The sequence below is a fragment of the Lepidothrix coronata genome, unplaced genomic scaffold (assembly GCF_001604755.1).
Source record: "Lepidothrix coronata isolate B3197 unplaced genomic scaffold, Lepidothrix_coronata-1.0 Scaffold4, whole genome shotgun sequence".
NCBI classification, from domain to species: domain Eukaryota; kingdom Metazoa; phylum Chordata; class Aves; order Passeriformes; family Pipridae; genus Lepidothrix; species Lepidothrix coronata.
In genome coordinates, this window is record NW_016690184.1 from 2,159,066 (window position 1) to 2,186,926 (window position 27,861).

Consider the following 27,861-nt stretch of genomic DNA (forward strand, 5'->3'; position numbering starts at 1 on the left):
TATCTTGTTCCTTATCCTGAGGTTTATATATAACAGTAACATCAACATTCTTCACAGAAGAATAACAAAAATAACAAAAGTGACCCTAAGCTAAAACTTGGCTTAAAGATTTCCAGTCCAGATAGGAAATTATTCTTTACAATCTAAACTATCATTACTATGATTCTGTTGAGTCTAGAGAAGAAAAGATGGAGAGAGGATCTCATTAATACATATAAATATCTCAAAGGAGGGTTCCAAGAGGATAGTGCCAGACTTTTTCCAGTGGTGCCCAATAACAGAACAAGAAGTAATGACCATAAACTAAAACATGAGAAGTTCCACCTCAATACGAAGAAGAACTTCTTTACATTGATGGTGGCTGAGCACTGGAACAGGCTGCCCAGGGAGGTCATGAAGTCTCCCTCTCTGGAGGTGTCCCTGTGTAGCCTGCTCTAGGTGTCCCTGCCTTGGCAGGGAGCTTGGATTAGATGATTTTCAGGGGTCCTTTCCAACCCTAAGTATTCTGTGAATACATTTTAGAAGTGAATTATTGCCTTTTTTTTTAATGTTTGATATCCACATAACAGAAAGAAATAGTTACTTCAATAAGCTCTGTATATGCAAGGCCTCTTTCTAGCTCTTGCATTTTCATTGTTATAAAATCAATTATAATAATAATAAGCTAAAGTTGGCATAGTGGTCAGTAAGTACAAACACTGATCATCAGTTAAGAATTCTTTTTCTCTTGTCTAATTTTAAATGCACTTATATTTGCTTTGAAAGCAGATCATGAATACAACTCTGTAGCAAGTCAATAAGCTATCACAATCCCAGTTTGGAGGCAAGAAACTGAAATACTTTATTGGACTCACAACTTGATATATAAAGGGTTTAGGATTTACATATTTGACAAGAGGTTTACATATTCAGTGTGTGTGGGGGGATATTCATTCCATTAAAATTGGGGACTTTACAGAGATGAGGTAAAGTGGAAATCCTAAATTATAAACTTTTGGGTCTTAGAATTTACATCATATGGGAAAACCCACTTTATCTGGGGGGATTTCACAGGGGGGAACAGGTAACACACAAAGGGAGAGATAAAACACAAAAGGTTTTCTGCACAGGTTTAATGAGATCAGGGCATGGTTTCTCCAGGCTTGGGCAGGACATTCCAAATCCTGGACATCAATGGATCCTTGCTGGGACTCTAGATGGAGGTTTTTCCCAGTCTCTGTCAGCCCAAAGCTTTTGTTTAACCTTAGCAGTTTTTCTTTTTCTCATATCCAAAATTTGGAATCCAACACAATTCAACATTTAAATGAAAGTTGAAATTGAGTAAAACAATTTTGAGATGGTATTAAATCTGGCTTTATAGTGGTTTTTATATTTCTATTCTAAAACTTTTTTAATTCAAATATTTAAATATATTTTATATTTCTCCTCTTTAAGATCTATATAATTAGAAAAAATTGCTATCATTTCTTCTCTACTGTAGATTAGATTATATATACAAAGAAAATTTTGATGGTTTATAAATATTTAAATTTTTTAATTGATTGATATTAGCCTGGTTTTGATCACAGACTTCAAAATCTAGCACTGGATTACACAATCCTGACTAGCAAAAGACTGAGTTAAGAAGGAACATTTTTACATTTTTTTCTAATAAGTAATTTGAAACAAGAGATGTGACTATGTGATAATAATATAAAATTATAATCTCCAAAGTAACACCATATTCACCATTTCCTCTTGTGAAATAACTGATGATCTTCTTATTAAATTGTTGAATGGTATAATTTGCCTATTACTTGTCATTTTGATTTGAGTCTGGTTTGTAACAGGCAGAAGCAGCTTTATTCAAATAAAGGATTTTTCATGATTAAAATAAAATAAAGATTTCGTTGAGTTTTTTCTTTTATTGAGGTGAAAGAAAAGAATTTTGTCATCTTATCTAAAAAATCTGACACTTTAAGTAACAGGATAGGTAACAAAGAATTCTGATACTTTGACCACCCCAAAAGCAGGTAAAATATAAATGTTATTTTATAAATTTTGTGACACAAAGTGAAGTGACTCACATAGAAAATGTACTCTAAAAATAGACTTCACACTCCCACTTCTACTTACTGTATCCCAGGGGACTTGTACTAAATAATATCAAAATATCCAGTCAGCAGGATTGTGTTAATATGATTGAAATGATAATGAGAAATATATTTAAATGATGATGGGTAGCTAACCTTAAAATCAAAAGTCAGATCACTGAAATCAACAGAGAAGAAGTGCAGGCATGTTTTGCTGTTCCAGCATCTCAGGAAGGACACAAGACAGGTAAAACCAATGAAGGCTTGGTTTTATTTGTTTTTATTTGGGTGGGGATTTTCTTCTTTCTTTTTTCACATTGTCTTCAGTGCAGTCAAATTTATGGAAAGTGCTAAAATATGGAATCATGGTGGAATGACTGAAATCAAGACTTTCTGAGTTTTTTTCTCAGGACGTGGTTTTGCATAGGTACAGTGACTACTGACACAGCAACCTAGCAGCTGAGGTTCCTGTCCCATGTGTTCTTTTTTATTGTACTCTCTCAGGAAGGAGACTTTCCATTTCGAATATATTGGGATTGGAACTAACCAAGTACTGTTTTCTAACCTCTAATTGACTTCTCCATCTTCCTGCTATTACTGGTTTCTTTAAAGTGTGTGTTATGAATGTTTTGCTCAAGGTAGCTTTTAAAAGCTCAAATATAGAGCAGGTGCCACCTGTCTAGACAGGCTATTTTGCATTCTGAAACGGTTTCGTGTGTTCTGGAATGTTTCCTTATAATCAGTCTACACTTTCTTTTGTTCAAGATTATCCAATTTACACCAAAACAATCTCTTCTCTTTCCTACTGTCATGTTTATACCCTTCAATTACATACCAGTCTTATTTCATGGATTATACAGAGGTTCCATAGTGCAGATGTTGTGTTATAACAATGTATGCACCATTCCAAACAAATCTGAGATTTCTAAACTTGAGCATGTGGAAGGGGGTTGTTTGGGGGTTTTTCCCTTCTTTTGTTCTTGCATATTCTCACTGCATTACAGAAAGAATAACAAATATAAACTAATTATCTCTGGTTAGTCTGAAATGTTTTATGAACTGACTCAAAGCAAGCAAAGAGATGAAGTAGCATGCTGAGATTTACATAATCCATTTATTTGCTTTTATTATGATTTTGTTCAAGGTTCTGACAACAAGCATTTCTCCCCTAAAGAACAATCAGGTAACTAGCTGTGGCAATTCAATATAAACTTAAGTTATGCATATAGACAAGGTCAGGAGTGGGATTATTCAGATTAGTCTTTACAAAGCAGAATGGAATTACTCATTTTTCCGCAAACTAAGGCATTTCTGTTCAATACTGTGTCCCTATAGCATTTCATAAAACTATTTTGTAGTTCCTAAAAATGAAAGCTTACATGCAGAGAGGTATTGAGGTAAGGAAGAAGAATAGGAAATGAAATAAGCACAAGCCTAATAAATTAATGTGTTACATTTGCAAAATATGAGACAAAAATATGTAGAGCATTGGCATTTTTTATGTCTGGATTGAAACAACTTACTTGGATATAAAAGAAAACCAAAGAAAAATACTGGAGATGACACACCAAATCCAGTAGTCTTTATCCTGATAAAATAGGAATCATTCTTATAAAAAAGCCCCTAAATTGTAAGGTAATCTGTAAGCATCACAGTGGACACAGTTACTTTGTCATTTCATGAGCCTGATTGATGACTGTTGAAGTCTGTATTGGTGACAAAACTATTTAATGATTTCTTCTGAATTAGGACTCATACAGGTACGTGTTGAAACTTCTCTGACAGTCTAAATTAGAAGAAAGACCTTAACAATAACAAAAATTACTTTTCTGGGCATTTTTATCCAAACAGAAGCAAGCATTCTCCAAAGAAATTAGAAGCCTTTCAATTATAAAGTTTCCTTTCACCAATGAGTTTGTTGCTCTGTCAGTCAAGATAATAAAGAAGCTGTTTTTTTCCACTTAGTATAAATTTTATTTTATAATGTTATGTAATATAAAAGAAGTATTATGAAAGACAAGGACTGATGCCAGAAAACACATAAATTGAGGATGAATTCATCTGCGATGACTCAGCAGCCAACGTACAGTTGTCTAATTACTTTTGAGATACCTAAAATAGTCTGCCTGGCCTTCAGGTTCTGCTTCATGATAATCTCAGAGGTCCCTTCCAACCCAGCTGATTCTATGATTCTATGATTCACAAGGGAACAGTTCTCCCATCAATTCCAAGTCACGTTTCTTAGCTTTCCTGATATCTCTAATATCCTATAACATCCCAAATGCCAATAAACACTGACATGTGGGTAAATGAATCAAGTTTGTTCTATAACCTGTACAGAAATTCTTGGGCAGAGTGCTAAGTAAACTTTTGACCTCCTGTTAGCACTATGTGATCATCATGCATCAGTATCGTAAGTTATATTGCTGTGGTGGGCTGCTCCCTCACGCACACAATTGTTCTGACAGATGTGTTAAGGTCAGGTTCTTTAAAATTATTAGAGAGATGCCTCTGCCCAAATTAAGGTGCCAATGAGGCCATATGCCAAAGTCAATAGTATGGATTTTTATTTAACAGTAAATTCACGGTAGAGAGAGATAGAAAGAAATAGGAGAAAGAGAGAGAGAGGGACAGAAAGAGAGCGACAGAGAGACAGATTAGGAAGAAATTATATCAACATCCTTGGATTCTGACGGCGTCCCGTTGATTCTATTCTTCTGGTCTTCTTGGTGGTGAGAATCCCATTCTTGTCAAAGTGATAGTTGCAGTCTGGATCTGTTGAGGGAAGCCCAGCGTAGTGAGGGAAGAAGCCCATGTTGGTGAAGGAAGTCCTGTGTGGTAATAGAAGAAGCCCGTGTGCATGAAAGAAGAAGCCCATGGTAGGGGAAATCCAAGTATGTTGAGCAGTCTGTCGTGTCTTTTATTGGGCTTAGGCTAGGTAGAAAAATGCCTCTGGTGCCACCCCTGGAGTAGGGAGTTTTACAAGGGATGATGTAATACTGGATCACAGGACATGTCATGAGTCTCTGACACTTTCTAAGATGTTACAACTGCCTGTTACATCAGCCTTGAGTTCTTTATGGCTTATCAGCAGAGATTAACATCTTCAGGCTATATGTGAATTGTCCCAATGCTTCCCCAGAAGGGAGTTATCACAGCTGAATCACTCCTGTAAGGACAAAGAAACACTACCCCACCTCGAAGGATTTGCTTCTTTCCTTATCTTGATCAATACCCAACTGGTAGCCTGAGGTGTCTGGTGTGCACACCCTCAGCACCTGGGCAGTTACTCTGCACATTGTCAGTTTGCACCTTGATTGTTTGAGACATCAGCATTCCAGTCTTTCACACTTGCCGATGCATTCTTCTCCTAGGATAATTGGGTATAGTACCTTTATCTTATCTCAAGTTCCTATCACAGTCCAAATTAGTAGGGATGTTCAGGGAGGGCTAGGCCTTGGTGAGCAGTTGCTTCTTTGCACAGTCTGCTACAGTGGATGAAAGTCCTTCAGTGATTTTAACAATGTTTAAGCCATAAACCATTTCAGTGTCTCACAAGATGTCATTCATATATATTCTTATCAATGTGTGTAAATATGTGCTGGGGGGAGGTAAAAAAGATGGATCCAAACTCTCCTTGGGGTTGTTCAGTGACGGGACAGCACACAATGATCAGATATTTAATTCCATTTAAGTGTAAGAAAAAGAAAATACTGTGAGGGTGATCAAACAGGAACAGATTGCCCAAAGAGGTTGTGGAGGCTTCATTTGTGGAGACATGGAGCAACTTATGATAGCTGACCATGACTGAGCAAGGATGTTAAACTAGATAATATCCAGGGATTCCTTCCAGCCTCAGAGATTCTGTGATTTTTCTTCCTTAATTGTCAGTCTCTGCCAAACTTGTTAAAATTTTAACAGTTACAGTTTCCTAGACTGAAGACAGCTTGATAACCCATTGCTTGAAGCATCATGTTCTTCTGTTTTAACCTGTGTCCTCCTGGCTTCACCTAATGTCTCTTCAATCCTGTGTTGAAAAAAACAACAGAAAATCAATCCACATCCTCCTCACTCCCTTGTCCATATTTTCCATGCCCCTCTTGATCCTATAAACCTCTGTCAAGTTCTCCTTTACTCATATTTTGCTTATAATGAAGAGCCCAAGTTTGTTTAGCTGTGGCTTATTCATTCCTCACACAGATTGATTTCATGCATTTCCTTTATTTCCCTTTTTCTGAAGCTTTCCATTGCAATATACTTTTCTGACATTTAGGGATCCAGCATATACATTCGTATAGCGACCCAATTCTTTATAGTCTAGTATAATAGTTCTCTGTTCCTTTCAAATAATCCTTGACATTATGATGGTTTGCTTGTTTTCTACTGCTAATAAATACTGAACAAACATTCATATGGAACAACTTATCTTAACCCCCAGATTTCACACTGAATCACAGTGGTCAGCTCAGAACACATAATTCTTTATGCAACATGATATGCTTATGTATTTATATATTTAGTTTTAATGAATTTATTGGCCACCAGTATTGTAAGGACTTTTGACAATTATTCACAGACAGTTCTTGTACTTGCTATAATGAATAATACAGTAATATCAGAAAATTTGTCATTTCACTGTTGTCAAAGGTCATATCAGCATATCTTGCACAGCTTGGTGTGGATCTCCCATGTGAACTCTCTCCACTATGAAAATTGATCGCTTACCTATAGATTCTATTTCTTAACCGTGCAAGGACTTTCATTCTCATCTAAAGTTTTTCTGAGATTATTTCCCTGTCAAAAGCCTTTTGGTAATCTAACAATACATTTCAATGGGATTGACCCTATCAACAAACTTGTTGACCGCTTGGCAAGGTACGTAATGCAAGAATTAATTTTCCAAAAGCCATGCTGATTTCCTCCCCTATTCTATATTTGTGCACATAGCAACTACTTCTGTTCTTCATCTACTAAATTGCCTAGTATGCATTAGTTTTACATTTTACCTGTGCGTCATTGCATGTCTCATCGAATCTGTTCTCAGAGGAGCTGCCTCTGTATTTGTGTAGTACATTTCCTACCTATAACAAAAAAAATATTCTTAACTCCATAACTGGAGCATGCAAGCTTTAAAAGAGCCACAATTAAAGTTTAATACATAACATGACATTATTAGGTGAAGTGAAACCTTAATGGAACCTTCAGGAGCCTCAGCGCAGAGACATAATTTGAATCTCTGACTAGATAGAATCAAAGTTACATTTAAGATTTTATTACACTTTCTAGTGGAGAATTGTTTCACAAATATCTTTTTGGGTTTCAGATTTCTAACAGCTTGCAATATGCAAGGTATTATTAATCTAAAGGTACATGAATCATCACCAGTGTATTTGCAAATGCACATTTTCCTCTCTGATGTCAAAGTAAATCACAGACCATCTCTCTGGATCAGTTTTGCTCTAGTCTTTTAAAGAGCAAAGCCAAGTTAATCTATACTCTACGAGGCAGAAGAAAGACAAAAGAGACACCAGCTTTGACACACAGGGTAGCATATGCTAGGTGTCCTCTGATTCATTAGAAAGAAATAGAGTGTCTGCAGGAGGTGTTAAGCTATACATGTAATTAAATCTTGGCAGGTTCAATTTCTTACAAATTGAGAAAACAAGAATTAAGCTGTCTAGTGCATTGTTGAATTTCTTGTTAAAAAAAACTCTCATTTTGAACATGCACTTTTTGGTGGGCTATTTGGTAATCAAAAGCTAAGCTTTGTTACTTCCTTTACTTTTGTTTAATCAATCTTTGAACTGTTGTGCACCAAGGTCTTTATCAAGATTGAGACCTGATTCTTCCATGTATTATGTTAATATGCAATAAAATGAACTTTGTCTTTAATAGATGGCAATATAAAGACAAAAGACAGTAGAGAGATGGGAAACTGGAGCTTAAAAAAGTGAAGAGGAGAATAAACTTCCTGTGTCTTGAGCTAGCTACAAACCAAACATCTACATATAACACATCCCACTTAACTTTAGTTCCACTGAAGTCATCTAAAGGAGTTGTCCTGAATCCATGTAATGCCAGTGAAGAAAGGTAAATTTACTACCTACACTACTGTTTTTCTCTGAATAGTACTTGTGGTCATTTATTTTGGGGAATAAGCTGGATGTTACAGAACTGACTTTCTGTCAGACTTTTCCTTTCATAGGAACCTGGGTTTGCCCACGCCTAAGAGGATGAAATGGAGCTTATATATTTTAGACAGAGGATCAGGACATAGTTAGAGAACACTTTTAGATTTAGCTTGATAATATTCTAGATTTCAACAGTTTAAATACAATCACTTGCCTGTCCATAGCTTCTTAAAGTTACTATTTCCAACCAGACTAATTCTTAACAAAAATTTTCTAATTATTTATTGTATGCTCGTTTGAGTTTTGGGTTTTAGTTGTTTTTCTGGTTTGTTGGGGGCTTTTTTGAGGGATTTTAAATCTTCTTGAACAGCTTAAGGATAAGATTTACTTCTTGTTAATTTGCATATTAGCCATTCAAGTACCAATTGACCACTGGAAGCAGATGCAATAGTAGACATTTTAAGTTTGATACTAAAACTGAAGTAAGTACACCAAGTTACTCACTTATGGAAAGATTAGTACAGTTAAATGTAAACTTTTTAATAATCAGGAAAAATCTCATTTAATTGGGAAAGTATTTAAAATATATCTTTTTTCTAAGTTAGATCATTTTAAAAAGAAAATGTAAAATTAATTCAGAGCTATCTAAATGTTTTGGCCCTGCTTGAATGAAGCTTTATTTTGAGTTCAAGAAAAACCAACCAGGTAAGTGCTCATTAAATAAGCCTATCTTTAGAATTAATGTTTTGCACATCACAATAGAGCTATTGACTACAATTGTCATGTGTGAAGAAAGTCAAATTTTTGAATTTCTAAATGTTTGAGGAAAAATTCTCACTTCAGTTCACTATGAAGCCAGAGCAATTCAATTGACAGATCAGAATTTGGCACTTAGTTTGGGTTTTTTCAACACCAGTGGCACTTTTTATTTTTCATCACAATTCTGATGATAAATATAATTTAGGAAAGTAATTAATTTGCTTGTTCCCTTGCCATTTGAATCTGTCATCTGACAATGGCTCAGCATATTCATCACAAGGGGTCAAGCATGGGTAATGAAGCAGTTACGAGCTCACTGGCAACTACTATGCCAGCACTGTTACTGAAATGTAGTCCAATCCTCTGATTACAGTTGTCTATATTAGGGCACTGAATTTGTTCAGAGCCTCTGTCTTAGCTGCATCATCGTCATCATTCTCAATCCTACTACAAAGATTTTTCCTCAAATCGAGCTATTTTACTTTACTTTGTTTACATATTGATAGAAGGTCTTTGCCTCAAAAAAACATAGAGATAATGGACAGAATGAAAAATGGTTAATCTACTCACGGGGTACTGAGGCATATTCTGCTTCAACTTCCTGTCATTTTGGAACCACTCTGTCTCTTAATAATCAAAAGTATTTGCTTCTCATTTACACTTACTTTCCTGAATAAATTAGTCAAGCTTTCATTCTGCAGGAATATTAAACAGAGAAAGATAAAAGCAGGATACATTTTTCTTCTAGTTTAGGATGGTCTCTGCAAGGTATAGATTCAGCAATGGTCTCCTCTGAACTGAGGACAGTAAATAAAGGTAACCTTTTTATAGCCTATCCCTAGTACTCTTCTGAATGCTGTTTTTTGTTGAAGCAGTTTTGAGGATGTGCTACATTTAGAGAGACTTTGTAGTCTAATGGTTATAAATACTATGTATGTAGCTATACGAGTATTTATTAAGATTCAATTTTTCATTTGAACTTCTATCCTCCACAAATTGTGGAATTTTAAAATTAAGTTCTTACATCTTTCTGTATTATTATCTTTGAGAGGAAAAGACCATTTGAAAAACAGAGATCATGTTTAATGCCTTATCTATTATGGCACCTGACTTAACAGTTTTACTTATCCTTTTGTGAATAGTGAAATATTCATTCTCTAAGTAATACAATGTGAAAATTCTACATTACTGATCCTTCAAATAATAATGGTTTTATTTTTATATCATTTTTTTTTATCAAAGTAAAAATGTATTTTATTTCACATACATATGTTAAAGTATCTTAATTTGTTTACAACTAGCATATGCAGATGATCAAGATGCTTAGAGTGGCTTTTTTAGTGGTTTCATCATCTCTTTACCTTTTCATAATATAAATAAAATATGCCTCATGGAAAATAAAAAAAATTACCTAATATAGTTTCTTACAGAGTTCAGTGACAAGCTATCATTTATTTCAATGAAGGCAAAAAAGATATAAAAGAATTGCCTTTTGTTAGAAGTTTAAACATCTCCTGCTTCAAAATCTTATGTACTATGATCTACTACCCTCCAAAAAAAGCAGTGTTAGGAGTTATGGTTACCAGGTATGGCAGTGTAGTATTTCCCTGTTCTTGATGAATACGAGCCATTATTCTTTTTTTCATGATCCTTCGACTACACTATTAGCTTCCTCAGAGGACTGAAATAACTAGTCTCCTTCAATGAAGGATTCCTAAAGGAGACAGAGTGTGAGTTTCTCTTCTTCTGGGAAACTGATTTTATAATGGTGAAGGTGTCAGACATAATTAAGATGAATGATTGTGTACCCAACTAAATGAATCTTATAGTCGTAAATTTGACATTTTTCCTATACTGTTCATGAGTCTAATAGGAAGAAGTCAAATGCACATCTTCTTAGCAGGAGTCAGAGGCAGGATAAAGTACACAACACTGTTAAATAACTGCTGAGATTGCAGAAGTCTGAAGACCTCCTTGAGACACAATCCTTTCAGTCTTTTCAACACAAATCTTGAAGGAGCAAATGTTATGTTTTATGACTTAAATATGATTTATATGACAAATTTTGTCAGATTTCCTCATTCAGTAAAGATAGTAAAAAAAGTATATAGACTGTCAATCATGCTATCAACTCATTAAAATAAGTCAAAAAAGCATAATCTCATATTTGGTTCATTTTAGAGATAAGTGAATAAGACAGAAATAATCCCCACTACTATTATTTATTTTGTCTTTCTACCACCTCGTCCCAACAACCTTTAAAGTCTTGTCACAGTAAAATTCCTTTTTTTAAGAACTAGCAGCTAATCCAGCCCATTACAACAAAATTCTTGATAGTTAGTTTCCAAATGAATTTCAGATTCCTATGAAGATGATCATATGCTTATTCTTTCAGGGGAAAAAAAATCACTTTACCACATGACATCAATTAGCTTACGATCAATTATTTACAAGCAGTAATAATAATCTGTGTGTCTCAGTGTACTGTAAATAGGGAAGTCATCCAGCTACTATTAACCACTGCCAAATTTACTGGTAAAATCTTTATTTATATTATGTATGGCTATGACTAATCATTTCTTATTAAGAAGTGAGCAGCAACTATCAGTCCACAATATGTAATGTTCCAAGACAAGATAATGTTATCTTTTGATAGTCTGATTTTTGACAACCAAATAAAACCTGCTACAGAGGTAAGAAACACAACAAATATCCAACATATTTAAAGCAGAACATACGTAGTAAATTCAGATATAATAACAAATTGCAAGATAATAAAGAAAATAAAAAATAAGCAGATTTTACTATCAAAAAAAGTATAAAATTGATCTCAACATAATCCAAATGAAGAAGAAGAAATCATTACCTTAAGCATAAGATTCTTCCTGGCAAAGAGTTTGGGATGGTAATTTGCTATAATTTGTGCCTTCTTTTTGAAGAAAATAGGTTTCATCAATCCTAGGGCCCAAGGAGATACCATATGTGACCGGTATTGCCCTGCTCCCCACCCCTGCTAATGTGGTTAGCATAACTTATATTATTTTATAAAGCAAACAGCCATTCTCTGTGGCTGAGTGGGTGATGCATTCATTTCCCGTGAGCCAACTAGAAAAATAAAAAATATTTCTTCTTCTACTCCATACGGGTCTCAAGATTCCTGAGTGCCAGTCCAATTACACCCTTCCTTACCAGCCTTGCAGGTCCTAGGCACTTGGCCAAACAGGTGTTGTTGATGACCACAGCAAAGAACAAAGAAGCATAACAGCACACCGAGCGCTGTCTATAAAATCAAGCACATGTCAGTTGGTCCTAAGTGATCTTGGATGGTTAGAGGATGTCTTGGGCATACCATTAATGAAATTATAGAATTTTCAGTTGTCAAAGTGAGGCCAGGAGTGAGCAGAACTGCCACCTTGGACTTTTGGAGGGCAGACTTTTTTGGCTTGTTTAGGAGTCTGGTCAACAGAGTATCTGGGAGGCAGTCCTGAAGGTCCAAGAAGGCTGGACATTCTTCAAGAAGAAAAGCTTAAAGGTGCAGGAGCAGCCATCACTATATCCCAAAAAGATGAGTTGGTGGGACAGACTGACCTGCCTGACCAGAGAGCCTTGTCTGGCATTCAGGGGAGAAAAGTGTTTATGACACTTGGAAGAAGAGCCAGGCAGCCCAGGAGGACTACAAGGATGTCGTGACATTATCCAGGGAGAAAATTAGAAGGAACCTTAATCTGGCTCTGCTGTGAAAGACAATGAAAATGTTTCTATTAGCAACATCAGCAACAAAAGGAGGGTAAGGAGAATCGCCATCCTTTATTGGTTGTGGAGGAGGAAACATAGTGACAAAGGGTGAGGAAAAGGCAGAAGTATCTAATGTGTTCTTTGCCTCAGTCTGTGATAGTGAGACCAGTTGTTCTTCAGGTATGCATCCCCCTGAGCTGGAAAACAGGGATGGGGAACAGAATGAATACCCCTTAATCCAAGTGCAAATGGTCAGTGACTTCCTACACCACTTAGACATGCATAAGTCTATGGGGTGAGATGGGAACAACCCAAGGGTATTGAAGGAGCTAGTGCAAGTGCTCTCCAAGCCACTTCCAGATATTTACCAGCAGTCTTGGACTGAATGTTAGCAAATATGATGTCCATCAACAAGAAGGGTCAGAAGGAGGATCTGGGGAACTATAGGCCTCTCAGCCTGACCTCAGTGCCAGGAAAGGTTATGGAACAGATTATCTTGAGTGCAATCACGTGATGTGTATGACCATATAAATTTCTTGGTACGTTTGGGCTGATACACTTGCCTTTGAGATGCACCTGTTAAAATTTTAACGTAATAAATGACAATATGGCTAATACTCTGTGAGTTCTGATAGGGTTCTGTTTTCCTGGAATTATTTTTCTTCAAGTATGACAACTTATTTCCAGCATATAATTGGGAAGCATAACAATGACTTAGGCTGCAATTTGCAATGCAATGTAATATAAAGGTCAGTTATACAGACTTACATGACTAAAGTTGCAATTGGAATAAGGTAAGACAAAAGAGCATGTTACTGTAGTTCTCTTCTCCAGGACTCAACATGGCAAAAGACATGAACAAGTAAAAAAAGTGGGGTAAAAACTCAAAAAAAATACTTTTATCAGCTGTCATCGGCAAAAAAAGGAAAGAGAAGAATTTAGGTCATGTTTTTAGTATATATAATTCAATATAACTTCCTCTCCCTACCTTAACAATGGGACATCATGGTTTGCCTGCTCAGTAACCATTAGTATCTTTAATGTTAGAGACAGAGGCAGATTTTATAAATGGTTAGTGTCTTTAGAAAGTGTGGAATTCCAGGGTACCTCTTCTGATATTAAAAATTATCTTTAAATGGTCACAGAATGACCAACACACTCAAAAGGAGGTCCCCTCAATCAGTATTTGAATTCCACTCTTTAAATTTCAAATGTCAAAATCTTCATTGAGCCTAATCAAACTCAAATAACAGTTCTTCAAAAAATAAATACAAAGATTAGAGCAGAGTAATGAGTCAGCATTCTCCAGATGACCTGTGGTACCTGCAAAGGTGTTCAGTCTCGGCCTGTGGTCTCAGGGAATTAACTGAAGTGAACCTTTTTCTCAGTGTGAGATTCCATGACTGACATTTCACAGTGGATCATTATTTGGTATAGAACACTATATGATATCAACTTGTTTCTCGATCACAGAGTTTTATTGCTTTGAGTTTTTTTTAAATATCTAGCATTAGGCTGAAGCAGTCATGTCAACATCATTTTGGGCTTTGTCCAGTGATAAGGAAGAGAAGACACAGAGAGAGATTTCCTAATACAATTCTTTCAATTGGATAAAGGTAAGAATGTGACTTAGTAAAGATAGTAACAGCCTTTTCTGTTAAATTCAAAGGCTCTAGTTTCACTTCCTGTACGTGATCCAGCTAGGATCAGCGTTGCATTCATAAAAGTACCTCAGAATTAGCATACTGCTCAATATTGAAAGCTTTTACAGCTAAAATATGTTGGTAGATGACAACATAAAATATTTATAATCAGCTGTCATCTTGATTTCTGTGGGACAAATCACATCAAATAGATCTTGTAAGTGTTTAGGATCAGCCCCAGGCTCTGTCTCTAGACTTTTGTTAGGCATAATCAGTGTCTCACACACAGAAACATTAAGAGGTTTTTCAACTGCTGTAATGTGTGCAGTAGCATAGATTATTTTTTAAACTTTTTTCTAAAAATTATATATAAAATATGGGTGAAGTTGAAAACCTAAAGTTTAAATAAACGTTGAACAGATTGCTTAAGGTGGTTATGGGATTTCCATAACCATAAGGTTATTAAGAGTAGAAAACACAAACAATTTTACTCTAGCATGAGAGGACAGACTAAATAACTTTTGAGGTCCTTTCAGGAGCTAATTATGATGATTCTGACATGCCTATGCAGAGAAACAAAGAAATATTGAGTACTTCTTGCTTCCTTGACAAGGCTGCAAACCTGCAGACTGCAGGTCATTGAGGAGAATGATGTCTCTGGGTCAGCAAGTTGTTGTGAAGAAGCAAACAACTATCAGCTGTAATTCATTTGCAGGCTGCTTCCTCCCTAGAGCAGGAAAGAAACAGAAAATTAATTGAAAATCTGAATTAAAATTAATTCTCTAGCCCAGTCCTGAGCTCTGGACACACGCTCACTGTTAAAAGAAACTTTCGTATTGCAACCTATCCCCTAGAAAGAGTGTAAGGGGATTGAGGATACACTATGTAATGGTTATATATGGCCTTATAAAGGATAAGAGTAGGTATTTGACTACATCTGAAATCATATTTATGGAGATGGATGATTAGGAATTAGGATATGGACAGAGTGAGTCAGTATGGTTATTATAAGGTGAAATGGCTTCTAAAATTTATTGGGCCATGACCAAACAGCATAGGTCCAAAAGGGTTAAGGAAATAAGAACAGAAATTGAAGATGCTTTGGCAGACATTTTTATGTACTTCTGCTCTTCAAAATAGATCAAGTGAAATCTTAGATGACTGGAGAGCAGCCAACATAATGCCATTATTTTAAAATGGCCTAAGGAGAGACAAGGGAGGTAAAGACTTACCTAACTCATTGGAATTCTCAGAGAATATGGCTGTCAACCTAGACAAAGGAGATATGCACATCACACAAACATTCAGAAAACATTCAGCTACTGTCTTGGTTGCAAAGTCAAGAAATGAATTAAAAGCAGGCATATTAAGCTGAATAGAGTAAATCAGCTATAATAAATGCATGCCGAAAATAGAAAATAAAGTTAATGAGGATGTTTCTGACCAAGTCAGCTGCTTAAAAAAATGTATAACGAGAAGTGACACAACTAGACTGCTAACTGCACTCCTCCTTTCAGAAAGTCTTCCCAAAGGAGGTTACTTGCTTGAGATTGACTTGTTAATGTCGCTCCTTTCAAGTCTGACATGTTTGTAGTGCTATTGTTCTACCCTCTGCTGTCAGAGCTCCCTCCAACATACTGCCCTTCTGCACTTTAAAACAGGTGAATTTTAACATTCTTGGAAACATTCTCCTGTCATTTGCAGAAAATAATTACACTCTATTTGCACCATGGGGAGCTGCAGCATAAGGTTCCCACACTGTCCTGTGAGACTAACAGGAAAAAAAATCAGCTCTGTATCTATACCCTTTCAATCCACAACAACTCTATTGGTAGTACTAGTAATGGAACAATTTTATAGGTGAGGGTGTGCCATAGCCTGAGATCACAAATAAGTTAAACAAATAAGCATATTCAATCAAATTGTTATCTAGTAACAACCTTTGCTAACAAGTCAAGAAAGATTTGTATTAGTAGGAAAGCAAGAAAGGATTCTGACGGTGATTACTCATTCCCTAAGACATCCAATCCTATGACTGTTTTAAAGATAGAAGAGATGAGTAAAAAACTCCAGAGGGATATATCAAATGCTTTTATACCTTGAGTTGGTATCACCAGCCTTCCTTAGCAAATATACTAGCAACAAAGCAAGGAATTTGTTATTTATTTGACATCTTCCATAACAAAAATGAAGAATTGTATTAAATATTCTTAATCAGATTTGAAACTAACATGAGAATTAGTTTGGGATATTTTTTGAGGTTACTACAGTCAAAAAAATTAAATATTTTAAAATAATTAATCATAATTAAATTTTGTTTTATTCAGTAAGTGAAGGATATTTTAATCAGTGTCCTCTTTCCCACAGATACTTTATTTTTTTTAAAGTTATTTTAAATATTTTAGCTGACTTTGATTTCGGAGATGTTTTTATACTAGAAACATCCTTCTTGAGGATGTGCAGAAACTAGTTAGATAAACATGTTTTTGTGCAGGTCTTTAACAGGCAACAGGTTATACCATAATTTTGCATGTACTAGTCACCAACTGTGAATTTTAATATTCTGTTTATATCAGAAACTCTAAAGAGGTCAAACTACTATATAATATATATTAATTATATTTTTGACAATAATCTGTGTGTTTTTCCATTCCATTTGAAGAAACTGTATTAGTGGCACCAGCTTTGTTAATCTGTAGAGATCATAGAATCATGAAATCATAGAATGTTTTGAGTTGAAAGGGACCTTAAAGATCAGAGAAAATGTTCTCAAGCTGCTATAGGGGAGGTTTAGGTTAGCTATTATGAAAAAAAATGTTCCAAAGCTGTGTGGCTGTGGCAGTTGGGGATTTGGTTTAGCAGTGAACACAGTGGTGTTAGGTTAATGGTTAGACTTGATGATCTTAAAGGCTTGTTACAGCTTTATTGATTGTATGATATTATGACCTAGTTCTAACCTCCCTGCCATCAGCAGGGACACCTTTCATTAGACCCAATTGTTCAGAGCTCCAACCAACCTGACCTTGATCACTTCTACAGCTTCTCTGGGCAACCTGTTCGAGTGCCACATCACCCTCAAAGTAAAGAATTTCTTCCTAATATCTTTAACAATTCAGTTATTCATTTGACATCCAAATAAATCAAGTCTATATACTAAAATTTTGTCTAAGGTCTATGTTCTGAACCTTAAAAACTGAGTACTGAACTCCTGAAACTGACTGTTAAATCAATCCAAGGACAATTAACTTACAAAAAAATAATATTTAAATCAATAAATAATAATTTTTTTAAAAGAAAATACACATCTAAACTGAATATGAACAATCAGCTACATGCAAAATAAATGTATTGGCCAAAACTTTTAAATTGGGTTGAATAAGAGTCTTGTGGGCCTGTGTATGTGCTATAAACATGTAAGTATAGTTCCACGGTCCTTAAAAGTCCCCTCCACAAAATCAGCCCATCTCCTACATTTTTAAGTATTCTATCTCTCAGAAAATTTTTCCTGTTACCTATCTTTAACCATCAAGATATTGTGTTGTACAGGGTTGCAGGGGGGCTCTGTGAGGAGAGGCTGGGTCTGCCCTGTGCCGGACACAGATGGTTCTAGCCAGCTCCAATCCACCCAGTGCAGGGCACGGCTGAGGTGGGGGCACCTCTGGGGAAAATGTATTTAATGAAAGGGATAAAACATCTGACGGAACAAAAAGTGTGAGAAACAGCCCTGCAGACACCAAGGTCAGAGAAGAAAGAGCGGAAGGAAGTACCTGCAGCCTGTGGAGAAGACCATGGTGGAGCAGATATGCATACACATGGAGTACCCCACCCCAGAGAAGTTAGATATTCCTGAAGGACTGCAGACAACAGAGAGCTCAGATTACAGTGAGGGAAAAGCCTGAGGATGAAGAAGTGGCAGAGAGGAGCTGTTGTGGGTGGCTTGATATGTGTCATTTGGGGTGCGAGAGGAAGTAGAGGAGTTGGGAATGAAGGAACGAAGTTGATCATGAGAAAAGTAAAGGGGGGGGGGTAATACTGTTCTTTGCTTCTCATTATCCAAATCTATTTTAACTGACAACAAATTAAATTAAATTTCTCAAACTTGAATCTACTTTGCCCATTACATTAATTCATAAGTGATCTCCCCATCCTTATCCCAAGTTTTTGCATCTTATTTTCTTCCAGTCCTCTTTAAGACAGCAGCTGGGTGTAGCCTGGCAGCAAGCCAAGGTTGATGAACCACATATTTATGTAGCTTAAAGGGATCTTCCTCTTACCAATGAGAGAGAAGCAACCCTAACTACAAGAACAGGCAAAAGAAATTACTCTCTAAAGTATTTCTATCTCTTTCCATTGTCTCTAGATGGAGCTAAGATTAAACAATCAGTGTAAAAAGTCTAAGGTTAGGTGAGATGAATTCTGCTGTGGTTGCCCCAATGAGAGTCAGAAAGGGAAAAGAAAGTAGTAAAAATAAAAAGTGTTTAAGATTTACCTGGTTAGATATGGTGTTATTTTCCTATATCTGGCAAATGTCATCAGATTAAATTAATTATGAAAAGTGTGACAGGTATTGCACTGAGAAGTGTTAAAAGAAGTAATAAACAAATCATCAGATAAGACATCTTCAGTCAGAGAACATATGCTACATAAAGACTTTCAATGCTTTCAGAGGTAAGAGGCCTCTCAGCTCAAGTAACTGCATTGAAATAAGAGTAGCTTGTACTGTTTCCAACAGAGAGATGTCAAATAGTGGAGTTCGTGTGGCAGTAAAACAGAAGATTCAGTTAAAAATAAAAAAATACAACTACACTTCTATTTCAGTCTCTCTTTGTCATTAATTTTTCTCACTAAACACAGGTATTTTAGGAATCTCATAGTACCACTCATGTAGTTATTTGTGTATTCTCCATCAGTGTCCCAATAGCCAAATCTAAATAAGAAAAGCCATAAAGAAAGTTATGTTGTTTTACTTTTTTTCCTTTCATTCACTTAAAAGGTTTTCTCAAGGGATAGTTTTTAATACTTTCTGATCCACAGTTATGTCTGCATGTTTCCTTCTAATTAACAGAGGTAGCCTTGTGGTTTTGCACCCAGTTTTGCCCTGAACTTTACTAATATATATATTGTAAATCATTAATTCCCAAATGGTATTCTTTCACTGTTGTACGCTTAAAAATTTGTCTGAACCTCAGACATGTAATCTACAGAGTTATAGCTCTTGGGAAGAAGATACTGACTTTTCATTTTGATAATATATTGAATATTATAATTAAAGTAATGGCGTAACGATATCATCCGTAGTGAAATGGAGGGACTGGACTGAAAAAAAAAGGAATTAGAAGTCAGTAATTACCATAGGGATTCGTGTCAGGTGTTCCTTTTGTTTTGCTTTCAGCTGTGAAAGAAAAAAATATATAAATACTTTTGTTGTGAAATGCTTAAGAAGAACCAATAACGGGACTCGATATAACATAAAACAAGCATTGCAAATATTTACTAGCTTATAAATTACAATGAGATATAGGATAAATAAAAGCACTTTAAAGTGTTGCTTTCATCAATTCAACATGCTGAGATTCTTTTTTTTGGAATTGTAGTAATTCTTAATACGTAGTAATCTTAGAATTTAAAGGAAGCACTAGATGCCTAGATTCAGGGCTGTTTGTTGTTTGTTTTTTACCTTACCTTGTTCAAGTAGAATTTGAAAGCTACCCTTCCAGGTTATTTCTAACTTAGCTTTTTCATATTCCTAATATGAAAATAGGAAGAATTTTAGTGTTCCCATTTATTTTCTTTGAAGAATACTTATGAATTCTGGCACAGAATTGCCAAAAATTCTCCAGAGAGAATGATTAGAAAGGATCTTGAATAATGATAATCTATTAACAGCATCTATTATCCAGACCCTTCTCAGTCTTAAAGTACAGACTTCATATGTGTGACTGTGTTCCTAAATGTTTTCAGTTGGACTTTTAACTTCTTTGTTTTTTGAGTGGCAGGTATAAGGGTTATTCTACAACAAAGTAAAAGGTCCAAGGTCCATGTGCGCCAGAAAGAAATTCTATATCCTTATAATCTCCATGAAGTATTAGAAGACAACCAACAACACCCCATAAGGCAATTAGGGTATCAAGGTAAGTAAGCAGCCAGCTGAGCATTATAGTTTTGGGGTTTTTTTCCCCCAACAATTATAGTAAGATATAACATATTTTTACTAATCTTACCTCTAAAGAAGTGAACCAATTCTTCCGTTTTGTATACACTGAATATTTAGACTTTAAAAAGTTTTTTTTTGAAAGCTCAAAAAGCTCAATACAGAAGACTGCATTAAAGAAAGACTATAATTGAAAAAACACAAAGAAATCAATTTCTGTATAGACCCATTATTTCATTTGTCTGAAATGTCTAATAAGACTAGTAATGACCTCTATTAAAAGTATACTGTTATTCCTATTATTCATACCAAATAAGCACTTATTTCATAGCTATAAAGTAGAAAACCCAAACAAGAAACCAACAAAAAACCTAACCAACCCCCTAAAGCCCCAAACAGACATGTGAAGGACCAGGAACCAGAATGGGAAAAATTTCAGAAGTGGAAAAAGATGTACAGCAATTGAAAGGACTTTATGATACAGACTTTACAATTATGTACATACACATTGTATGCTTCCCCAGAATTTGTATCTCCCGGGCACGTCCAGGCTTGTCCACTTCCCTGCTTTCCTGCGGATTGGCTGGAGAAGCTGCAGAGAGGAGACAGCCTCCATTCGCCCTTTCCTTCCCCGGTTCCTCCCACGTTCCACCCTCTTTCGCCTGTGCCCCTATCCTGATTTGCTCCCCCGTTTGTCTGTCTCATGCCCCACCCTACGTTCTGGCCCTTTCCCCGCCTGAACTGACAAAGAATCTGGCGCACGCCTCAATAAATGATTCTACCTGCATCCTACCTTGTGTCCCGGACCCGCGCTGTGTCACGGCCCCATCCACTTTTCAGACCGCGGTACAGACATAAGTATTTCTATAAGACTTAATTTTGTTCCAGAGCTTGTTTAGTCTTTAATACTTGAGTTTCAGATAATTAAAAATGTTCATGCAGTCATTTCACTGAGGTATGATTTTTCTGCAAAATGTGTTTGGGTTTCAACTTATCGCTTTTATTGTTTTCATATTTGTCTGTGCTTACCATAACATTTTTGTAAAAAGTGAGTCATTTATAGTTTGTTATAAGTGGCTATGTCAGTATTTTCTACAGGTTGTTCTGCAGATAACATTGATCTAAACTAGCAAAAAAAAAAAAAAAGAAATTTCACATAATGTGGTTGCTCTGAAGAGGAGAAATGGGCAGAAACAAAACACATAATAGTACAGAAGAGAGAGAAATCCATCTGGAGAGCTGAGAGGTTTCCCCGTTAAGCTTAATAAGTTGCTTTTAAATTTAATCCTAATTTTAATTAAGCTTCAAATTGAGAAATATTTTCAATAATTACCCATATATTCAAAGAGAAAAGAGTCTACACGTTTCTTTAGTAAACCAAAGGAACCCAAACCGACTCTTTATTTTAGGGACAGTACAGAGTTGAAAGGCTAATAAGTGAAAACAAACATATTAAGAACACTGAAACAAATTAAAATAAAGCCAAACCTAAAGTGTTCAAACTTAAAAGAGAAAATGATAATTAAAATCTTTGAGGCTGTAGAGTAGTGGACAAGGTTTACAAGGTTGTTTGGAGTTTCCTAAAGATAAATGTCGTAGTATTATCAAGGATCTGTATTGCAGAGGGGTGAATTTTTCTTATTTCTTTTTTATCAGTTTCTATGTTCCATACTTTTAAAAGTGGAAGGTATTAGACAAAGTGAAATTCTTCAGAGGCAAGGGGAGATTGATTCTGCTGAAAAAAAAATGTTCTGGGGAAAAAAAGTACCAGAACTAACAAGATTTTCCCAAGTGAGAGGATCACAGCAATAGCAAGAGCAAGTCACTTGCAAACACAGGGTTTGCTGAGAGGAGCAGAGAAAAGGCACTTAAGTCATAAAGGTGATAGAAAACTGGAATTTCGGTCTTGATAGCAGGTGATTTTTGTAATTTCATGATGTCAGGAAGGTATTATTGAATGGAGAAGCTGAAAACTTTGTATCTTGTCTTGCAACCAAGAAAATTATGATCTGAGCCATTATATGTCTGTAAGTTTGATCTCAGTAAGATTTAAGCTCCTGGACTATAGAGAGAACTTTGAAGAAGAAGATGATACGCAGAGGAATACAGAAACTGGGAGAATGTGCAACACAAGTTTGGAAAGGTAAATTATGACGGATTAATACCACAACATTCTTCAATAAAATCATTGTTACATGGGGGGGGGTAAGGGGGGAGAAAAAAGGAAGGTGATAAACCAAATCAACCTGAATTTCACTATGAAATTGAACTGGTTGTGTACCCTTACAGCCGGGAGGGCCAGTTGTATCCTGGGGTGCATTGGGAAGAGTGTGGCCAGGAGGATGAGGGTGGTGACCTTCCCTCTCCACTTGGCCCTAGTGAGGTCACATTTGGAGTGCTGTATCCAGTTCTGGTCTCCACAGTTCAAGAAAAACAAGTTGCTACTGGAGCGGGTCCGGTGGAAGACCACAAAGATGACTAGGGATCTGGAGAATCTCCATTATGAGGAGAAACTGCAGGAGCTTGGCCCATTTAGTCTGGAGAAGAGAAGACTGAGAAGAGATGTCATCAGTGCATAGAAATATCTCTAAGGTGGATGTCAAGATGATGGTGCCATACTCTTTTCAGTGGTGCCTAGTGACAGGATAAGGAACAATAGCCACAAACTAAAACAAAAGTTGTTCCACCTCAACATGAGGAATAATTTCTTTATACTGAGGGAGGCAGAGGACTGGAACAGGGTGCTGAGGGAGATTCTCCTTCTCTAGAGTCTCTCTGGAGTCTCTTTCTCTAATGACGTTCAAACTCACCTGGATGTGTTCCTGTGTAACCTGTGCTAGCTGATCCTGCATCTCTAGAGGTGCCTTCCAACCCTAAATATTCTGTGATTCAGTAAAATCTTTACTGTGGCACAACACTGGAAATATTATATGGGGAAAAAGGCCAGAGATTAATAGTGGAAAGGTGAATAAACAGCTTGCAAATAGAAAAATACTAAAAAGTAGCAGACTGGCTACCAACAGATCAAAACTGACCCCAGAGCTCACTGTTATTTAATAATTTCATTAGTGATCTTGGCAAGGATATTAGAAACATAATAATGAAATTTGCCAAAGACACTGTGCTGGAAACATCATCAAGCAATGTTTAGGAATAATGTAGAAAGAACTTGATGATCTTGAGAATCATGGTAATAGAAATTAAATTAAATATGTGTATTACAGATGTAAAGTCACACAGTTTGCAATTGAATAAACAAATGTTTTTGTCAGCAGAATTGTCAGCTGAAAATTGAGAAGGAAGATGACAAGAGTTTGAATGTAGGATGTCTATGAACTGCCAGCATTTTCTATCTGTCAAAAAGAAGTGAAAGCGTAAGGCACATTAGAGGATACATTTTTCAGTATAATTAAGGAAGTATTCTATTAAATATATTTATCAGAGCACAGTATTGGTCAATCAGATTTGAGAAAAAAGAAGTCAAAGAGAATCAAGCAGAAGAAAGAGATAATTTAACTATGTAGAGAACTTAAGTAGAAGACTAGAAATACATAGGCTTTTGACAACTCTCTGCAATGAATTCCAATCAAACCAGGTGCATTAAATAAGTTTCAATTGAAAGAGCTTTTATAGAATGCATTCTGTCAACACCTCAAAATTTTTCACTGAGGAAAACACCTTTTTCATTTACTTAATTTTGCTTTATATTTACTATGAAAAGAAAGCTGGAGAGGTATGTCAACAAGATATGTAATGCATTTATGAGCAGTGCCATAAGGAAGGTCTGTAGGGGAAACCGTTGTCTCAAGTAAGTTTATAGTGCTAAAATTATTCCTTTGCTAAAATTATTCAAAATGCTAAGCAATGCATTATTAACTGTGTTCTGCCGGGTGCTACATAAAAACGTTCTTCTAGTAGAAATAATGTTACCCACAACACACCAGTCCATAAATTTTGACCAGCTTTGTGAATGGTTATATGATTTGGGAAACATGAATCCATGTTGCAGTGAGTTAGTAATTATTTTCTTTTTATGGGTTTGCTAAAAAGTTACTGCATGAAAAATAAAGGTGGAAATAAATTGAGTTGTGATGGCTTGATCTGATGGCATCATCAAGACACCCAAAAAAGCTGTGGGAGGAGAACAAGGCCAGATTTCAGGATTTTCCGAAATCTTCCAAATGTTAGCAAAAGTGAGGAAATCTCAGTGTAGGTTTTATTGGAATACCAAATACATTCAAGTTATTTGTGTGATAGTTTCCTGGTTGAAAGTATGGAGCATGTCTAGCTCCTTTAGGTGCTGTTTTTTCTCCTTAGATCCTTAAAACAGAGGAAAAACTGTTGAGAGAATGAGGTATCCTTCTGGGAAATTTATTTCCTATTTGTTCTGATCCTGTCAAAATAGCTTTTTCTATCACCTTCCAGAATCAGGACCCTTGATTTATTCTTCTAGTCTAAACAGAACAGATACATCTAAGAGGCCCTAGCCTGAAAGATAGTATTGGACAAAGCATTCAACCTAAAGCTAAATGTATTCATTATATTATATTATAATATTAAAGGAAATAGTCTGGGATTGGGAAAAAAAATGTATGATAGACTTGCCTTATAGATGTTCCCAAGTAGCAAACCAAACCAAACTGTGTTGTCTTTTCTCCTCAAGAGTGATCCTGCGTGCTTTCTCAAAAGCATCAGCAGCGTTATAGAGGGTGTGTCTCCAGACCTCTCGATTTGAGGCCAGAGTAGACCAATTATGATGATCAATATGGCCAAGGATAAGATGTTGTTTCAGAGAGTCCTTGTATCTTCTCTTTGGGGCTCGTCTCTTGCGGCAGCCAGTGGCAAGTTCACCATAAAGCAAGATCTTAGGGAGTTGGTGGTCCTTCATCATGCCCTGCCCAACACAGCTGTGTTCTCATCAACATGGCCTCAATACTTGTGACTGCTCCTTGCTCTAGAACAGACACATTAGTCACATAATCTGACCAGTGGATGGTTAGGATTGTATGGAGGCAGCGTTGATGTTGATGTTTAATGTATTTAAAACACTACAGAAACTTCAAAAATATTTTTATGCATTCTTCCTTTTTCAGTTCTTTCAATATGATACACACTTGCTTTTCTTGTAGTAGCACTTAGTTAAAACAACTCATAGTATTGGTTTTTATCCTTTTGCTTGTTCATCTGAAACACTGCTGGTGCCAGTATTGCTTCAAGCTCTTTAAAAGTAATGGTTATGGGCCAGAAGAGCAAAGACAAGGACAAAACACCATTGCTTCAGGGCTCTATTCACTTCTCTTTAATCAGGCAGAGCTGCCATTGAAATTAGTGACAGCTTTGCTTGAATAAGAAGGTCTGGATAGGGATTTCAGCACTTTGAGTGTATAACAACAATCTGCCCTACATGGCAGGAAAGGACTAGCAAAGGAAGAACAAATAGTTTCTCTCAGTTAAAAAATACTCTTTATATCCCTTTTCTGTGGAATCGAAATAAAACTATATAAATTTTTTTGTAGAACATGTTCTTTTCTCTCTTACTCCTCTGTAAAGATATAAACATCTCATATAGTTGCCCATACACTGCAACTCAGCCAAATCCCTCATCCCTACCCCTGTACATCTCTGTCCCTGTGTCACATTGGCTTCTGTACAGGTGCGGGTTTTTTCCCATCTAAGAAAAATTCCTATCATGACCAAAAGAGAACCTAAGTGCACTAACAACATGACCTAATGTAACCTAAGTACTCTTATAATGTACTGTATATTTAAAAATCTTTATTCTTAACAGAAAAGTAAAAAAAAAAAAGAATTCTGAAATATATTTTGAAGTCTGAGGGTATTCCCCAGCAGACTGCTTTGAGAGCCACTGAGTCATGATAGTTGAGTTACTTCTTTAGAACACTCTTAACTAGTACCATGGGAATAAAATACCAATGATTTATTGTCAGAAAATAAAGATAAATAGCAGCCTGGTACTCTGCTGTCTTTAATATATACACTGCTAGTATCTTTTTATTTATTCAGACATAACGGGTTTTGGCAAAAAATACAGCAACTGTAAAACACCGAGAAAGAGTCTCAAGTGTGAATTTCCATGCTGCTAAATATATTGTCCTCATTTACTGACACAGAGTCACTTGGCACTTGCTGGTGCAACAGAATTATAGATTATGCAATTCTTAATCAGCTGTGTAATGCTCAAGCCTTCCTCACCCAATTGTACCAGTTCAATTTAGGTCATTAAAACTGCCACAAGGCAGCTTTCCTCCTCTGGCATTGACTGTCTGGAAAGGCATGATTTTCTAGCAGTACAAGTCAGCAGTCACCTGCTGAGAGAGCTGGTGTGGCTTTTAAAAGCTGGTTCAGCACAAGAAGAAAAAGAGAGCTGACACTAACTATAATTGTCAGAAATTCAAGTACTGTGCTTTGAAACATTTGAGAAAAAAACTGGAAAGGAGAAGAAAAAAATAGAAGAATGAGAAAAATGGAAAAAAATAAGTCTAACAGAGAAAACAAAAGGAAAAAAATAAAAAGAAAACAAATTAAAAAGAAAGTTCCTTAACTCCTGATATGAACATTGAAAAGTAAAACATCAAAAAACATAGGTCTGTTCATACTTTAAAGAGAATTACAAAGCTTAAAGCAATGGGCAATACTTCTCAAATAAAACGAATGGTTTAGGTTTAACAGTGTATGGAATTGATCTCTGTTCATTAAAATCATATCAATTTCTCTGGTGATCTTGGTCTGTATCAATCGCAGCCTCCAGCAAGCACAGAAGCACAGAACCAGAACAGTTTGACCAAAAAAAAAAAAAGTCAGAAAGACAGAAAAATAGATCAGTAAATGTATGTAAATATTGATTATTTATGTATACATATACATGAATTTTCCAAGAATGTATCTGCCCTATTCACTTGCATTTTCACAGGTAATATACTCTCTTGTTTAACCAATGTATGGTGGCAAAAAGTAATCTAATGCTGTATAAATAGATAGAAGCTATTTTACAAAAAAACCTACACACAATAGGCTAGTGTTGTGCTTGAATGTACATCTACAGAAACAAAGTGCGTGATAACATCCATGAGCATTGGGCATGAATTCAAGCTGACACTTATTTGCCTAGGCAAGCTAAAAATATTGGTAAATATGAACAGCTTATTTAGGAGGAAAAGGGAAGAAGTGGTTTCCATGGAGGTTGGCGGGGGGAGAAGAAGGGAGATTTATGTTTGAAAATTCAGCCTCTGAAATTAAAATAAAAATCCTACATATTGATGTAGTGGATGAGTTCATAATTGAATATATAAATATTAGCTTTTTCAATACTCTGACTTTAGCACAAGGGCTTTCAGAAGAAGCATGGTACA

At 35.9% G+C, this 27,861-nt stretch overlaps 3 long non-coding RNA genes across 4 annotated transcripts; all 3 read right to left on the reverse strand.

The window, feature by feature from the left end:
* Positions 1-294: 294 nt before the first annotated feature.
* On the reverse strand, positions 295-3,601 carry LOC108501927. Its single transcript, XR_001876308.1, has 3 exons — positions 3,589-3,601; positions 855-856; positions 295-420 (listed from the first exon to the last, which is right to left on the reverse strand). It is a non-coding gene; the product is annotated as an uncharacterized LOC108501927 (long non-coding RNA).
* Positions 3,602-4,691: 1,090 nt separating this feature from the next.
* On the reverse strand, positions 4,692-9,623 carry LOC108501912. Its single transcript, XR_001876304.1, has 3 exons — positions 9,533-9,623; positions 7,079-7,153; positions 4,692-6,099 (listed from the first exon to the last, which is right to left on the reverse strand). It is a non-coding gene; the product is annotated as an uncharacterized LOC108501912 (long non-coding RNA).
* A 3,217-nt stretch (positions 9,624-12,840) lies between these two features.
* On the reverse strand, positions 12,841-19,726 carry LOC108501923. 2 transcript variants are annotated; one of them, XR_001876306.1, is made up of 3 exons: positions 19,691-19,719; positions 15,573-15,610; positions 12,841-12,894 (listed from the first exon to the last, which is right to left on the reverse strand). It is a non-coding gene; the product is annotated as an uncharacterized LOC108501923 (long non-coding RNA). The 2 variants fall into 2 exon arrangements; XR_001876307.1 differs by lacking the exon at positions 12,841-12,894 and adding an exon at positions 14,984-15,067 and having other exon boundaries at positions 19,691-19,726.
* Between the last annotated feature and the right edge of the window lie 8,135 nt (positions 19,727-27,861).